A 17,484-nucleotide genomic window follows, 5' to 3' on the forward strand; every position below is an offset into this window, starting at 1 on the left:
CTACCAATCCTAGGCAAAACTCAAACAAGCCAGCAAAAGCCCTCAGAGAACTTGAAGTTCCTGTTCTATAGGCTGGATGCTAATCATCAAACAAAGCCATGCTACACCCCACAGTTCAGATACCAGTGTTCAACGCCCAAGGAGGTGTCAGGTATTTCAGTCAGTCTGCCTGTTCTGTTCCCCACTCTGTCTTTGGTGAATCCTCTCACCAACACTGCCCCACCCCGCAACTCTGGCCTGCACCCCGGCTCTTGTATACATAAATAAATAAAATCTTAAAAGAAAAGATAGAAATATAGCATATTGCTGGGTAACGCATCCATGGTTCATTGTGAGGAGATGGGGGATGACTTGCATCTTTGGGCTCATCATGAGGGCTGGGGTTATAAATATCAGGTTCACAGCTCATTCAGTCAGTGACACTCTTAAATACTTCTTTCATTTTTATTTATTTATTTTGCATTTTTTAAATTTATTTTTGTTTAGGGGTGTAGACCCAGAGGTGTGGGGGCTGAGAGCATTTACCAGAGACAGAGTGGGGAGCAGAACAGGTGGATCGACTGAAATACACTGCTGAGGGGAGCAGCAGGGGAGACAGGAGAGGTCTGCTGTGCCAGGTGGGTCAGCTCCCTGGCCGGGGATCTAACTCAGGTCATAGTGGTGATGGCACTGAGACTTACCTAGGCCACCAGGGAGATCCACTTCTTTAATTTTTAAATAAAGTCACAACAAGGGGTTTATTCTTATGCTGGCCATATACTTATACATATAAATGTAGGTATATACATACTCCATCCCTCCATCCATCCATCCATCCGTCTATCCACCCACCCACCCACCTACCCACCTACCCACCTACCCACCATCTGTTTGTATCATCAGTCTACTGAGTCATCTATCTGACAATATTACTTAAAGAAGAGTGACCTAAATCTATGACTATGACGTGCTATTAATTTCACGGATGGAGGAGAATATCTTCTTTAGAATAAATATCTGTCATTAACTTTCCTCGCTGAACTTTTCAGAGATTTAATGATGTGGTGCTATTTAGACAGTATCTTACCCCTGTCACCTAAAAGTAGGATGCTAACTTATTTGGGGAGGGGGTTAATAATGGTGGAAAATCTCTTCTCCAAGATAGTTTTCTTGTGGGTTGTAGTAAACTTCCTTAAAATTTAAATCTGCCACACATCTAGAATAGTACATAAAACTTGAATGGGTAATATAATAAATAGTGTGGGGATCGCCAGCTCAAGAAATGGAGCCTTGCTATCTCCCCAAAAGGTCTCCCCTTCCATCCTCAATCACATTCTCCTCCCCACCTCCTAAGGCTGACTACTGGCCTGGGCTTTTGTTGAATAACATTTTTGCATTTATTTATAGATTTGTTACTTCAGTGTGAACCTTTAAATGCTGGGGTTTAGTTTTGCTTGTTTTTGAAACTTTCATTCATTGACCACTCTCTAGGTCTGCTTTTTTTTTTTTTTTTTTTTTAAAGATTTATTTATTTATGCACTCAAGACTGGGGTATAGGCCCGATGTGTTGGGGGTGGGTGAGAGGATTCTCCAGAGACAGAGTGGGGAGCAGAACAGGCGGATCTACTGAAATACACTGCTGAGGGGAGCAGCGGGTGAGGCAGGAGAGGTCTGCTGCACCACGTGGGTCACCTCCCTGGCTGGGGATTGAACTCATGGCTGCAGCAGCTGCAGATTGCTTCATAGTGCTGTGTCTGTATCCCTTGCACCACCAGGGAAGCTCCTCTCGGTCTGCTTTTATGTTCTCAACTTTTTTTTCTTTAATGAGATTTACTTCTGTTTGTGGTTCTATAGTCAAGTTTTCATGGTTACAAATTTTTTTCTGGATGAATAAATGGTAACTGATGTGGCAGTCCTGCTGATGAGCATCTAAGTGAGTTCTGGTATTTGGCTACTGGGAACAATGTTGCAAAGAGCTTTTGGGGACACTTCCTCCAGTGCACATATGCATGTCTATCTGGGGTAGATCTCTAGGAGTGGAATTGCTGATTCTTCACCTTCAGTGAATAAATTAGTTGACCCAATTAAACTCTCCCTGGGAGTAGAAGGGAGTTTGTTTCATTTCATGTCCTCAGGGAAACCTAGGTATTATTAGGCATTTTAATTCTAGATATTCAAGTAATTAGTTGATTTCCTGGTTTTGATTTCCGTTTCTTGAGAGTCAATAAGGTTAAGCTCCCAATCATAAGTTTATTGGGCATTTGAAATATATTCTTTTTACTCTCCACATTGCTTGTTATTTTTCTATATAGTAGTTGGTCTTTTTATTATGTCTGTCAGTGTGTGTGTATTAAAAATATGAATTCTGTGTATGTCCCTTCGTTGGTTGTATGAGCTGCAAATACTATCTTCCAGTGTTTATCTTTCATCCTCTTATTTATTTTTTAAATAAAGAAATAAGCCTTTAGACTGAGTATAATCAGAAATTTTAGTTATTTACCTTTTACATTGGACCCATTTACATAAAATCTCTTTTTGATCAAGCATTACTTATCTTTACCCTAGATTATAATTATAAATTAATACTTTTATCCATGTCCAGATAAAAAAGGGTCACTAGAATATTTTAATATCTGTTATTCCCTATTGGTTTATATGATATTATCATATCATTTTTCTTTTATATTAGATCATTTCTGCCTCAAATTGTCTTTATTTCTACTGGATATAGAATTCTAGGTTGGTCGTTTTTCTCTGAACATTTGGAAGGTATCATCTCATCATCCTCTGGCTTCTGTTGTTTCGGTTGAGAAGGCAGCTGTTAGCCTTCTGGATGCTTCTTTAGAGGTTATCTTTTGTCTTGTTGCTTTTATGATTTTTTTCTGTTTTTGACTTTGCCATTTCTACTAGGGAATGTCTAGATATAACTATATATATTTTGTGCTTCTGTTTATAGTTTGTGGGACTTCTTGAATCTCTGGATTGGGGAATGCAGCCTGTATTTCTTCTACTCAGTTCTCTACCTGTCCTCCCTCTTCTGCATTAGACATTTTCGCTCTTTTCTCTATGTCTTTTTCTATCTCTTTCTCTACTTTTCAGACTTTTGTTCCTCCATGCTTCATTTTGCTAAGCTAGTGTTGTGGAAATGATCTATTATCTATTCATTTTACAAGTGGTCTTTTAGGTCCTATTGTGTGCTAAGCACTGTCCTAAGTACTTGGGATACTTCAGTCAACAAGAGACAAAGATTTTTGTCTTTGTGAATTACCATTAAATAGCAAACAAGTGTCTATTAATTATTTGTTAATTGTAATTAGTCATTATTTCTTCATTTTTAATTAAGCATATTAACTTAATAATATATGTAAGAAAGTATAAGTGCTGTTCCAAAAAAAAGAATAAAGTAGCTTTGGGAGATGGGCATTTTTGGGGGGGAGGAATGGAGCAAATTAAGGCAAATGTGTGTCATTTTAATGAAAAGGTGTCATTTAAATCAAAACAAAGAACATATAGTAATGAGTTGGTTGCATATCTATAATGTTTCAGAAAGAGGAAATTTGTCTAGAAAGTTCAGCAAACATCGAAGATGTAGCTTTAGTGGCTTGATCTAGGGGAGAAGAAGCAGGAGATGAGTACAGAGAGGTAATGAGGTAATGAGGCCCCACGAGGAGATGATAGACTTTGTAGGCCCTACAGGGGTTTGGCTTTTAGCCCTGGACTGAGCAGAGGAGTGATGTGATCTGATTAACACATTATTATTAACACATTATTATCATTCATTATTATTATGGTTGTAACACTGTGTGTTTTAGGAGTACAGGTTCTCATCTCTATACATGTATGTTAGCACAGGTATGTTAGCACTGCAACAAAGTTCTAATGATCCTTCACCAGTCCCTTGGACCCCATGCCCCCCGATTGACACATTAAAAGGATCCTTCTGTTTTGGGGATGAGAACGGAATGTGGAGGAGCCAGTGTAGAAACAGACTTGGTAGGAGGTTTTGCTCTAGACCAGTAAACAGAGGGTGGTGGCTGAAGCGAGGTTCTAAGAAGAGCTTTATTGGTAGATTTCAATTTACAGGAAGAAAACAACAGCATATTTTCATCCTTATGGATGATCCACGAGAGCGAGAAATAGCTAGAATGGTGTCCTGAGCTGGGTGGGGGGAGACAGAGGGGTTGGGTTTAGGTAGAGTAAGGACAGTCATGGGCATGAAGGTAGAGTATGTGGGTACAGGTAAATTATGTGGGCGCATAATATAAGGTGCTTGTTGGCAACCATTTGGAAAGTAGATGTAACAGAATTGCTTGGCTCATTTGATGTGGGGTTTGAAAGAAGGGACCAAGCTCAGCTCCATATATTTGACCAGAATAATTGGGAGGGTTGAGTTGTCTTCATCTGAGATAAGAAAGGTGCTTACAAAATATCTACATGGAAGTGGTAGTCCCCAGCTGGCTGTTTGAGTGTGGAGTCTGGGAGAAGAGCACATACATTGAGAGTATGTTGTAAGTATGTGTGGTATATGGAATCATAAGACTAGATGGGATCTCCAGGGTTTGTAGGTGGATTTCTCCTGATGCAGACAGGTGACCTCATTTAAGTGGAAGATATTTATCAGGGGTTATTACCTGTGAAGGTAATGGGGTGAGAAGTAGCCCTGGACTGAGAAGTCAAGCAATGATGTAGAGCAGCCAGTGGGCAGCCTGGAGTGGACACAGCCCTTCGTAGTTGCCCTGCAGAGACTGGAATGACCTGCCCTCTGTCACTGACTTGCTCAGTCCCCAGATCTGGGCCACCCAGCAATGTCAGCAGGAACTGACAGCTGGAGTCTGCCTGCTGATCGCAGCCCCCACAGCCAGACTGCATGTCTTCCTTTGGAATAAGATCTGGTCAACAAGTTCTTCCTTGGAATAGGACGTGGACAGCGCATCTATGTGTCTCCCTTACTGAGGAACTGGGTGTAGGTAGGAAAGAGAAGAGCAAGGAACAAGTCTGGGGCCCTCCCACATGAAGAGGTCAGGGCATAGCAAGAGGAGGAAGTAGCGAAAGGAGCCAGCAAGGCTGCAGGTAAGTCTGAAATCCCAGCGTTTTAGAAGCCAAGTGAAGACGGTTTACCAAGGCTGAGTGAGTCATCGATAGTCTCGAATGCTGCCGCTGTGACAGGTCAAGTATGATGAAGAGTGAGACAGAAGCATGAGCTTTACAAGTTGGGAAGTTGTCAGTGCCCTGGGAGGAGCATGTGACTAGATAGAAGTCACGTGGGAGTGAATATAAGAGAAAGGGAGAGGGAGAATGGGCTGCAGTGAGTAGAGATGCCTCTTGAGTTGTTTTGCAAAGGAGAGGAATAAAATCACGGCATATTTTCATATATATGGGAATGAGCCAGGAAAGCAAGGTAAAGGATAGAGAGGGAAATTGCTAGAGCATTGTTCTTGAGTAGCGTTGGAAGAGGGATGCTTATGGTCTAGTCACATATGAAGGGGGTGTTTTTAGTCAGGATGTTGTGGAGAGTTACCTGTCGTCATGGTCAGAGAGGTTGGGTGTCTGGATGCAGACAGATGCTTGTTGGTGAATGTATACTGTCGTGCTAGTCCTGTCTGATGCCTTTGGTCTTCTCAGAGAAGTAGGACGATCTTCAGTTGGCTTAGAGAAAAGATGGGGAGAAATCACTGGGGATTTGGGTAAAGAAGAGAAGATGTGATGTTCATGAGTAGGTCAATGAATGAATGGACTGGGTCTGTTGGTGTGAGATCACCGATTTTGTCTGAGAATGCACTTTTCATATCAGTGGTCAGAGTTTTAAGAATGGCCAGTGGTTTCTTTACCCCACTAGCACTGCCAGCTCTTTGGATGTAGTTATGAATGAGGCACTAAGTTAGACTTAACAAATCGGTAAAATTGGTATTTTTTTTTAAAGATTTATTTATTTATGCATACAAGAGCTGGGGCACAGGCCAGAGGTGTGGGGGTGGTGGTGAGAGAATTCACCAGAGACAGAGTGGGGAGCTAGACAGGTAGATCTACTGAAATACACTGCTGAGGGGAACAGTGGGTGAGTCAGGAGAGGTCTGCTGCACCATGTGAGTTGCTCCCTGGCTGGGGGATCGAACTCGTGCTGCAGAGGCTGCAGACAGCTTCATAGGTTGCGTCTTAACCCCTTGCACCACCAGGGAGGCCCCCCAGATTGGTATTTTTGCCAAATAGATGTAGTCAAGTAATAGAACAGCAAGGGAGACGAGGGAGGGAATTTGATGATAGACCAAGGAGAAGCTTGAGGTAACAGGGATCTGAGACTGGAAAAAGGTGGATGGATTGTTGGGTGTTAAGAGGGAATGTTCTGGAAAGATGGGAGGTGGTGAGTTGAGAGGGATGCATGATGTTGACTATATGGAGTGGTAATTGGTATCTTTCCCTTTTTGGGTGAACAACCCTAAGAGATTTAGTTTGTGGTGTCTTGAAAATTCCTAGTGAGTGTTGTGGTATAAGCTGAAAAACCAAGTATCCGTGTTATCACTGCAATGAATATATCAATATTTCCCCCACCCCCTCTTCCTTAGTCCTTGTTACTTGGGGTTTAAAATGAGTAGTGGAGGATTTTGCTTCTCTGGCCTGGATGGCTTTGATTATGCTTCCAGTCTCGGTTGCCTCTGTGAGGGTATATTCAATTTAAGACAACAAATGTTTGTGGAGGGTCTGCTATGATTTGGGGTCTTCTGTAACACTTTCCTAGGCTCTTGAGATAGAGTTGGGAGCAAAATGAATAAAATCCTTGCCCTTGTGGAGCTTATATTCTAGTGGGGGAGAGAAACATTAAACCAGACAGCTACTCAAAGAAGGAAATATTTGGTGTGTGTCTATAGGAGGAAAAAATAAAGCAGGGAAATGAAAGGAAATGTGCCAGGGGGGAGAAGCATGGGGGAAGTAACTGGAAACCCCTCTGGGAAGGTGGTGTTGAACAGAGACCTCAAGTCCCAGGTCACATGTATATACAGAACAAAGACAAGCCCCCTGGGAGCTGATGGCTTGAGGAGGCACCTTGTCCTAAAGAAAACAAACGCCAGGCTAATGCCACAGCCAAGAATGTTATTTTGGTGATTCAGATGGAATGATTCAGTGAGGTTTGTGTAGCTGCCTGTGTGTGTCTGCAGGTCTGTGGAGGTGGGCTGCCCATTAACACTGGGATTTTTGAGAGGGGTGTCCCTGGAGGAGGCTGCTGGCCTCACACCCTGCTGACCTGACTCATTTTTGCCAGTGTTCAGCTGTGCACGTCGGGTGGTGGCTATCCTTTCATGGGCTGAGGTCATCTGTGGCCAGAAGAAAGAACAAAGGCTCTCAGGGTCCCAGGCTTCGGGAGGAGTCAAGAGTCTGAGTCAGAAGCTGAGCCTGAGCAAGGTGTGTGACTTCGCAGAAGCAGAGAGAGCCCAGGTCGGAGATGGCAGCTCTGCTCTGGAAGGCCCGCAGCCGGGGCACTCAGCGTGGCTGGTGGGCAGCTCTGACCTAATGCTGAGAAATCCCTTCTCTCAGAAACCAGACGGCTGGGAGTGGACGACTGAGCTGGGTGTTCAGGTGATCTAGGGAACTGTTTGTCAACCTGCTTACGTGAGCCGACCCCACACCATCCGGGCGGGCATGTGTCACCCTTGGTACCTGTGCCAGGTACCTGTGTCATCCTGTGAGTCACCCACCTGCTGTGCTGGAGAAGTCTGGAACAGCCTGAGCTGGGTGAACTCGAGCTAGAATCTGTTCATTATGTGATTCTTTTGATTGTGAAACCAACATTGTCAATAAGTGCATGCCAGACATCCAGCCGATGGTTAATTATCTCAGGCCTTAAACTTGCCCTTGCAGGAAGGAGACCTTGGTGGTGCCCAAGGGACCAGTGTACAGGCACGGATTTCTGCATCTTCCCTGTCTGTTCCCCAATATGGCTGGCTCATGGGAGTTTACTTTGTTCAGTCATCTTTCTGGGAGGGAATAATGATTACCTTTTAGGAGGTTCATGGCAAACCCTAAAATAGGCTGCTGATCTGTGACATTTGGCTGGGAGAGGGGAATGGGCCTTCTGTGATCAAGTGGAGGGTTTGGAAATCAGGCACAGCGCTCTGAGTTGCTGAGCCCAGAACTGGAGACCACACGGGGGACCAAGAGAGAAACAAATACAACGATGTGAGGATGGCAGGTCACTGGGGAGGACAAAGTCCATGGCTGAGCACAGTGGGAGAGCGGAGGATCCAGGCGTGGTAAGACCAGCTCGGTTAAGTCTGCCTCCCCTGACTTAACCTCTTTCTGTGCCTCAGTTTCTCTATCTGTACAATAGATCTGGTAAAAGTAGCTCAGTGATTTATGTACCTGGTCCTCAGGTACATAAGTGATTTTTGTACCTCAGTGATTTTTGTACCTGGTCCTCAGATTTATGAGGACCAGGTACAAAAATAGAAGAACAACCCCCAGCTCTGTGGTTTTCATAGAGTGAGAACTCAGGGAGTGTCAGGGACCCATCCCCACCCAGCTTCATGAAAAGCAATTCTGTCCCCATTGTGCCGGTGAGGGACTAAGGCTTCACAAAGGTTAGGGGACAGACGTATGGCGAAAAACACAATTCTTGGCCCATCCAGGTCTGTTACATGTATGTGCACTGCGCTCTGTTCAAGTAGGGACCATTTAATATTTCCAGTTGGTAATTTGTGTTTATTTACCCCTTTCTTAAGGTCTTGGACTCTGATGTCATCTTTCTTAGTTTCTTGATCTGCTTTGAAATTTGGGATGGGAACTGATGGGCGGGAGCTGGCAGGGATGACATCTGGCATAGGTGTAAGCTCCTGCTGCAAGAGGTGTGCCTTGCTTTATCTTCATCATTGCGGAAGATTGAATTTGATAGCACAGACAATCCCATTTTATCTCTTACGAGCAGAGAATGGTTCTTCCAGGTGTGATAAAGATCATGCTGACGTGATGGGGAATAGGCAGAATTTAAAACTTGATTTATGGGCCTAAAGTTTTGATTACTTTTGTTTTTCAGCTGTAATATTTTGAAAAGATATAGGTACCCAGGACCCTAGATTGAAAATGCTGTTTTTTAATCTTTCAAAAAAATTGTGGTAAAATGTATGTAATACAATACTTCCCATTTTAGCCACGTTTCAGTGACATTAATGATATTCTCAAGGTTGTATGAAGTTACCACCAATATGTCCAAAACTTCTTTCCATCCCAGAAAGAAACACTATAACGATTACATAATAACTCCCTATTGCCTCCTTATCCCACTCAGCTTCTGGCAACCTCTAATCTCCTTTCTGTCTATTTATCTGCCTATTCTAAATATTTCAGATAAGTGGAATCATACAAAAGCTCTCCTTTGGTGTCTGCCTTCATCACTTAATATAAACATTTCCAAGATTCACCCACATGGCAGCATGTGTCAGAATGCCATTCCTTTGACTGACCGAGTAATTCCACCGTGTGGATGTACCACAATTATTTATCCATTCATCTGTTGATGGTCACCTGGGTTGTGTTCATCTTTTGCCTGTTGTGAGTAATGCTGCAGCGAGCATTCATGCATGAATGAAAGTGATGGTATTTTGCAGCATCTATAGAGAACTTAAATTTCTTAAAGCCTTGGGAGTAGTTCTTTCCTCGTTTAGGGAGCCCTTGTCTATGGCTAGGGTGCCCACACGATCCCTTGGGCATGTATGAATTTGTCCTGCCTCTCCCAGGCTCCCCCCAGCCTGGCCAAGCCTGCCACTGTAATTTGTTAGGGAGGATGCTGGCTGTTGGCCTTGCGCCATCCCGGCTTCACTGCGTCCTTACATTCCAGATCTTAGTGCTTCTTATTTACTGGTCTGAGGCTGAGCCAAGAAGCTTCTCATGCACCCAGTTATTATGGTTTGCTTATTAGTTTTAGATGGGCGCAATTTATATAATTTTGTATTTATGTGCCTTTTGTACTGTGTTGGGGCCCAAAATTATATGTGCGTATATTGCATTTAATGTTTATTTTATGGATTTTTTTTCTAAGGAGATAATAATTGAGTGGGTAGAACCTAGGACAGATTGACTTCAGTAGATCTGGGTTCCAGGCTGAATCTTCAGAATCTCCATTATTTCTTACGTGAACCTGGACAGGTCACTTACCTCAAGTGAAAGTGATTGATAGACCCCCCCCCCCCCCCCCCCAATCCCCCGCTCTCACTTAAATGGATCCAGCTTCTTCCTGTATCTGTTGCCTGATCTCAGGGCCTCTGACATTTCGAGGAGTGTGATCTTTCCTATGTGAGAATCATCTTTGTGTGTTGGGTTCTTATTTGCATTAGGGACAATGCCAAGGGCTCCGAGCCACACAACCTACATCTGTGTTCTCGGAAGGGAGACAAGATGACTGGATTCTTAGTAGCACATTGCCCCTGACATTAGAAGTATAATTGGAAGTCACCTAATTTTAATTCATCACCTGTGTGTTATCAGCAGAGACGCGGGTGCTAGGCTCACATCTGTGGGTGCGTTTCCCTTTGACTGCACCCTTATACCAAGAGCTAGGCCCTCCTCTGTCAGCTTCCCCTTCACTCCCCCTCTCGTCCATTTAGGTCCAGAAAATGTGAAGTGACAATTACTGACATATTTCGTTATAAACTAAAAACCGAAGGTGGCCCACCCATGAATCAGAAACATGTATTGATCATCCATCCTTGGTGAGTGCCAAGGACCCGGGGGTCACAGTGGTGACTCCAGGATGGGTTCTGCTGTGCTCCATACAGGGACTAGGGACTTCCCAGGTGGGGTTAGGGTTTGAGGGGTCTCTGTGGCCCTTAGGGCATTAGAAAGGCCCCTCCTGTACTCCTGCCCACAACTAGTGTCCACACTGCGCATTATCTGTAACCAAGACAGCAGCATCAACAGGAACACATCAGAAACCTCCTAAACATGAATAAGGGCTGACACGCTGGCCCGGCTATTTCCTGATTGAAAGTGGTCTCTGCATGTTCAGTGCCCTTTGCCATCTGGGGAGCATATCGGGCCTATGCCCAGCACAAAGCCCCATAAGCCACATACCCCACTGTTGACAGGCATCTCTTTTGCTGTCCGGTTTTACTGAAGGGGAAAGGAAGTGACTTACACCAGGTCCTTCTCTTGGTGGCTGTGGAGCCTGGCCTTGCGTGCTTATTTCATGTCCTTGCTTCTCCCATGACCGATCAAGGCCTCCCAAAGGGACCTTCCCTGACTGGCCCGGCTGGCTGTCCTGGGCATCACAAGGCCGTGCGGCTATGCAGCCACAGGGAGGAGGCAGGGCTGAGATGAGAACTTGGCTTCTCATCTCACGTTAGTTCTTCGGCATCACTGTACTTTTGGTGCCAGTGATAATCAGGATTGTTTACTGCTGCCGAGCAGAGGGGTGTCTGGAAGATCCCCCACAGGGAAAGCCCAGCTGCTCTCACCCCCACAGCCACATGCCCCTCTTGTGCCTGGCGGTTGGGCTGTGGATCCCACAGCCTGATGGGTGTGGGCGGTGGCATCTGGCCCCACGGGGTGGATCGCCTGGCGCTCAGGGCACAGGGCCTTCTCTCTGCTTCCTTTGTTTCTGTTCCCGCCACTTGTACTTCTTTCCTGTCCTCTTTCCCCTTCCAGGTACAAATCTGGCTTCCGTTCGCGGTATGGGGGTCACCAGTGAGTGCTGAAACTCTGGGCTTCGGCCTGTCACCTAAACTTCCTGCTGTAAATAAATATCACTGTGGCAAGAAAGCAAAATTCCGGACATGCGAAGTCAGTGCTCACTAAACGTTCATGGAAACTGCACTTTAAAAAAAAAAAAAAAAAGATTTATTTATTTATGCATACAAAAGCTGGGGTACAGGTCAGAGGTGTGAGGAGTGAGAGGATTCACCAGAGACAGAGTGGGGAACAGAACAGGCAGACTGACCAAAGTACACTGCTGAGGGGAGCAGCGGGTGAGTCAGGAGAGGTCTGCCGCGCCATGTGATCTGCTCCCTGGCCGGCTGGGAATTGAACTTGTGCTGCGGTGGCTGCGGATAGCTTCAGAGGTTGCGTCTTAACCCATGCGCCACCAGGGAGGCCCCCGAAACTGCACCTTTGAGCAAAATGATGTATAAGGAGACCAGGCCCAGGTCCTGGAATAATGTTATTCCCGCTCAATGTAGGCCTGGATTTTTCAAATTTTCTTTTCAGCAGTAATTATAACAGACGTTGAGGGTAGAGGACCTGCTGCTGTGGGCATCAGCTTGGGAGGCAGGGAAATGAACTTGAGGGTCATCGTTTAGTAGCTGAAGGAACCGGAACCTTTGGAGTTTCAGGAACTTGCCGTGCACTTCAGGTCATTTAAAGGGGATGAGATTTCTCCTCGTCTCTTTCTGACAGATCTTGTACTTCTCAGGACCATCTCAGCTTATTTGCTAGGCATTTGGCTAGATTACTACATCTCTAAGTTTGGTTGGTGCAGGACTGAATCTTGTCATAGAATGATCTCCTCTCAAATCACGTTGACCAGAGCCTGCAGGTGAAGACATGGGCCAGGAGATGAGCCTGGGTCTCTCTCAGAGTGAAGGGAGGTCTCATCCAGGGCTGTCAAACAGGTCCTGTTCCCCAGCCACCCCCTCAGCACGGGCATGTGGGGTACTCCCATATTTAATCTTTTCATCAGTTTCAAATACAAAAAATTGATTTTGGCCATAGGTCATATAGCCAAGTGAAAAATATATTTTGAAAGAGCTTCTGAATTTCCCTTCCTGCACCATGGGTTTAATGGAGTCTGTATTTGGAATTACAGTTATGCTGGGGAATCATCTCTTTATTTAGATTCAGATAGTTTGTGTTAATTGTCACCCGTGTTGGGCTTCATGGAGGAGCAGGCTGCTCTGTCGCCTCAGCCCTGCTGCCAGGTGACACTGGTTGGTGTGATGTGTCTGATGGTGGATTGGTGTGAACCCTTGTCCTGGGAACCCCACTGAACTCCCCAGGCAGGCTGGACAAGGTGGAAGCAAGCGCCATTGCAGGCTCTGGTATCAAATGCATGGACCATGTCACCTCAGCTTGATTGCAGTGTTTTGGCCTTACGCTCCTTTGATTTCTGATCAAGTTGGTTCTGAAACCCCCTTCAGCAGAAATCCCAAAGTTTCCTGCTGAAGGAAGGCATTTGTGTCGTGAGCACACAATCTAAAAGGAATTTTAAAAGTCAGCTAATGTAGATTGCGTAGATGAGGCAGGAAGATAAAACATTTGAGTTAAAATCTCTGGGGAAAATAAGCTTAAATAAACTCTCCATCTGTAGTTTTTTGTTTCTGAAGTGTAAATTTAACTGACAAAGGGAAAAAGAGAAGTTTAACCCTTTGTGACTTTTTTCCAAGTACCAAATGTTTTCAATGTGCAAGTATTTGCCACATCGTCCTCTATGTCTGCTTAGCTAGCTCTTGTGTAACTGTTCACAGTACAGATTCCTTCTGAGGGTGTCATGGTTTATGGTTTCTCAAAATATTTTTACATCGTTCTTTTCATTTGGGGTCACATGTGCTTAATTTTGTCACCCATATCCTTTAACAGGGGCTCCAGGTTTATCCAGATCTTGGGAAATTGTTCAAAACAAAAGTCCATAGTGCGCCCTCTACTGGTTGCATTTCTTTGGACCATAAATACCCTACACTCCGGCCAGGTGTGTGGCTTCCAGTGGGCTTAGCTCGTACGATTAGGTGAAACTCATGTGACTTTTCAAAGAGAAACCAGTCCTATTCAAAACCACCCGTTCAGAAGCTGGTAGGTTAATGAGAACTAGGGCCACTTCCATATCATCCATTCCTCTGGTGGTGTGTCCAGGGGACCTACTGCTGCATGTTCTTCCTTTGGCCCTAGGAGTAAGCGCCTTGGTGAGGAGAGACAATCCCTGCAGGCTGGTGCCTGCTTCCCAGGGGCCTTCTGGGGCCTGGAGCTGGCAAACTTTGTTCTACATCACACCAGCCCTTTCTACCTGGGTCTGACAGCTGCTGAGCGAAACCAGAACATTTTATATGGTCACTGGTGATTCAGACTTTTGAACACAGGACACCCTGCGGATTCTTCCAGAAGCAATTAGAAGGGTCCTCTTTATTTTCAAGCCTGAGAGATGGACAATGAGGTGCACCCAGCATGCACTGACCGAACACCTACCTACCCAGCACAAGTCAGGCTTCCAGGGGGTTCAGGATGAGCAAAGCCACTGCCCTCTGCTCCCCTTTTGAGAAACACCAATCAGCCCACAGCAGCAGGGATAGCAAGACTCTATTATTTAATTTCCAAGCAGAAATTAAATAATAGAAAGAAGGAAGAAAAGCATATCTGGTATCCCAGAGTTAAAAGAGGACCTTAACCCCTCATCACTCAGGAAAAAAACATCTTCCCGTGGTTAGCCCTATACCCTGACTGGTAGACTTCCTGGGGTTTACATTCTTTTTCCTGTAAGTGATTTGTAACTTTCTTTTTGATAAAACGTCTTTCCTGTGAGCTCTGGAGTGTCTCCACTGAATGGCTGTCAATGGAGAAATGAATGCTGTGGCCATGATAAAACTGCCTTCGTCTGTGTATCTTTCACATCTGTTTCACTCGCACACCATATCTCCTTCCTGAGCGGTGCGATCTGTGATCCTGTAGCTGATATCCCAAGTGACATTCTCTTCCTCCCACCCTTGACTTGATTATTTTCATTCGAATTCAGCAAAAGTCCTTAGCTTAGGGAGTGCGTGGACCTGCCCACTGAGTGCTTCACTGCTTCTGACCTCCGTGCCCGCTGTCTGCTGAACCCACACAGATTGTCCCAACTGTCAAATGTAGCTCAGTGGAAAAGAAGGAGAAAAATGTTCTTCCACATTTCTCTAAGGCCCTGGAGAGTCTCCACATAATGTGGACAATCATGTGTGGAATCAATTAACAGTGAAGCTCTGGCTCAGGGTTTCTCACTAGCATCCCAGTTGGTAATTCTTTGTGGTGGTGGTGGGGGGATTTCCTGTGCCTTTGGGATGTTTGGGGGCTTTCCTGTGCCTTTGCGATGTTTTATAGCATCTCTGACTTCTGCAGACTAAGTGTGACAACTGAAAGTGCCTTCAGATGTACCAGATGTTCTCTACGGGGCAAAGTCGCTCCCTTTTAAGGACCACTGCTTTATCGAACTGCTCCCTTCTCTCTTCATCCTGCTCCTGCAGAGTCTTCAGGGGTATTGCTTTGTCTCCGTGTATCATTTATCAACTGGTAAAAAATTTCTTCCCTGCCAGCTTCTATGTGAGGTACTTGGACTATAAAGATGGACTTGAATTCCACTTCGTGTGTGTGTGTGTATGTGTGTGTGTGATTGAGACGATTTTGAAAGTACAGTTTCCACCATTTCTTTTCTTTTTTAAAGATTTATTTATTTATTTATTTATTTATTTATTTATTTATTTATTTATTTATACAAGCACTGGGTACAGTCAGAAGCACCGGAGGGTGAGAGAAATCACCAGAGCCAGAGCGGTGAGCAGAACAGGCAGACTGACGAAATACACTGGTGAGGGGAGCAGTGGGCGCGACAGGAGAGGTCTGCGTGCCATGTGGTATCCTCGCTGGTGGCCGGGGATCGAACTGGCATTGCAGAGGCTGCGGGCACCTTCGCAGCCCAGCGTTCAACCGCTGCGCCGCCAGGGGAGGCCCTGGTTTCCACCATTTCAATTTTCATTATTGTTATCATCACAGTTCCCTTTTCTGGGTGTCTCTTGCAGCCTGTAACGTCTAGCTGGTATTTGAGTCATTAGGGTTTCTTTAATGAATGTTGTGTTTCTATTTCTGTAGCCTGTGTCTTCCAGGAAATCCTGGCCCTGTGAGTGTGGGTCAGTGTCCTTGGCTTTGTCCACAGCTGTGAACTTGATAAAGTGATCCTGCTCTTCTCGGCTATCAATTTCATCCATGAGTGCTTCAGCTCGCTCAGATAGGGCTTCCTCTTGTCACTCCAGATCTCTGATTTTCGTGTATTGTGATTTCTTTCATTCTCTTTAACCAGCCATCTGAGACTTCATTTAATATGTGGCCATTGAAAGTTTTATCTGCTGACACCTGTTTGGGGACCAAGGTCACACCCAGCAGAAGGAGGCTCATTGGATTGTTTTCTGGCAAACTTTAAGTTAGCACATATCCTTAGAAACTGTGATATAAAACTGACTCATGAGAGATCAAGCTTGTCACTGTCATTTTTCTAGGGAGAGGGAGGAGGGAGATGTGTCTAGGCAAAGTATACAGATGGCTTCCTTTTGGTTGATCATTTAAATTTTTTTATCTTGTACCAAGAACTGGGGCTTCATTATGCTATTTCAAGTATATTTTTGTATATCTGAAATATTTTGTAACATGTCTTTAAGAAAAGACAACTTGTTGAAAGTTTGTTTTTCTCTCCTGCTCTCTTTTTAAAATAGACATTCAGGGTTAGGTCTCCACCTGCTCACCTACCCCTATTTGTCCCTAGCAGGATTTCTAGCCTTTTAAATCCACTCAGAGGCACTGACTTCTGGCCATGTGCCCTGGGAAAAAAAATGGACAGAAACGGATGGTTTCTGTGCAGCAAACTGTAAACCTGTAGGCCCTGTAGGATCCTCCAAGGTGGTTAAATGTGAGGCATCAATTTTCCCCTAAGGAAGGCAGGAGCAGAGCGCTCTGGGACGCCGCATGAGCTGAGTGACAGCCGGTCTGAGTTCTTGGCGTTGCAAAGCCAAAGGGGAGAATTCAATTGGAGAAGGAGGCGGAGAGGAGGGTGGTGTGTGGGGAGGAGCAGCAAACCCTCTCCAGCACACCCAGATGACCAGATTCATCAGAGCACGAAACTCACAAGTTACGCCCACTCCCGCCCGCTGCCCGCAGCCAGGGACGGCTGCTGCTTCCTCATTTCTGGGACTGGAAGTTTGAGACATGTGAAGCCTGTCGGGGAAGCGTGCGCGCCTGGCTGAGCCGTGGTGAGCCTTAATTTTAAAAGCCATTCTCTCCGCCGCGAGTTTCTTTGTGTTGGGTGGTGAGGGAGAGCCGGGAGTGTGGCTCAGGACCCTGTGGCTCTGGGGCTGCTGATTCCTCGCTGCTCCTGGGTTCTCCCCCCAAAGTGGGTTCTGGCTGTGGGGTAAAAAGGGCTTGGTCTTTGGAAGCCAGTCACCTTTCCCATCTTGCCTTCTCTCACCCATGATCTGGGTGGGGAGGGGGCTTCGGATTATGTCACCCCCTCAAGATGGGTCCCATCCCCAGCGTCCTGTGTGTTTTGTCAGTGCAGGTCAGTGTTGTTGAAAATGAAGCCCAGGAAAGTTTTGGGATTCCAGGGAGAATAAGATCCAAGGAATATTCTGAAGCTTTGGCGCCCGGCAGGCTTCTGGATGGGAGCTCTGGAATGAAGCTTCGGAAGTCTTGGGTTTCTCATTAATTTTATGTCTAATTGAATTAGGTCGGCTCAAGGCTTCCTGCCTCTTGAGGTGTTATTTGTTGATCTGGGACTTTTGGGGAGAATGTGAGTCTTTCTCT

General features: G+C 45.4%; 1 protein-coding gene across 12 annotated transcripts in view; it reads left to right on the forward strand.

The window, feature by feature from the left end:
- The window catches only part of TIAM1 (TIAM Rac1 associated GEF 1), a 355,067-nt gene that overhangs the window by 153,457 nt on the left and 184,126 nt on the right, over positions 1 to 17,484 (forward strand). The window contains exon 1 of one of the 12 annotated variants that reach the window (XM_037525040.2): positions 16,793 to 16,934. The exons of the other annotated variants lie outside the window; for them this stretch is intronic. The gene's annotated coding sequence lies outside the window, so the exon portion shown is untranslated. Of the gene's footprint in view, positions 1 to 16,792; positions 16,935 to 17,484 lie in introns of those variants that run through there. 12 annotated transcript variants of the gene reach the window in all.

Source organism: Talpa occidentalis, unplaced genomic scaffold, assembly GCF_014898055.3.
Source record: "Talpa occidentalis isolate TD23 unplaced genomic scaffold, MPIMG_talOcc4v2.1 talOcc4.4, whole genome shotgun sequence".
Taxonomy (NCBI): Eukaryota; Metazoa; Chordata; class Mammalia; order Eulipotyphla; family Talpidae; genus Talpa; species Talpa occidentalis.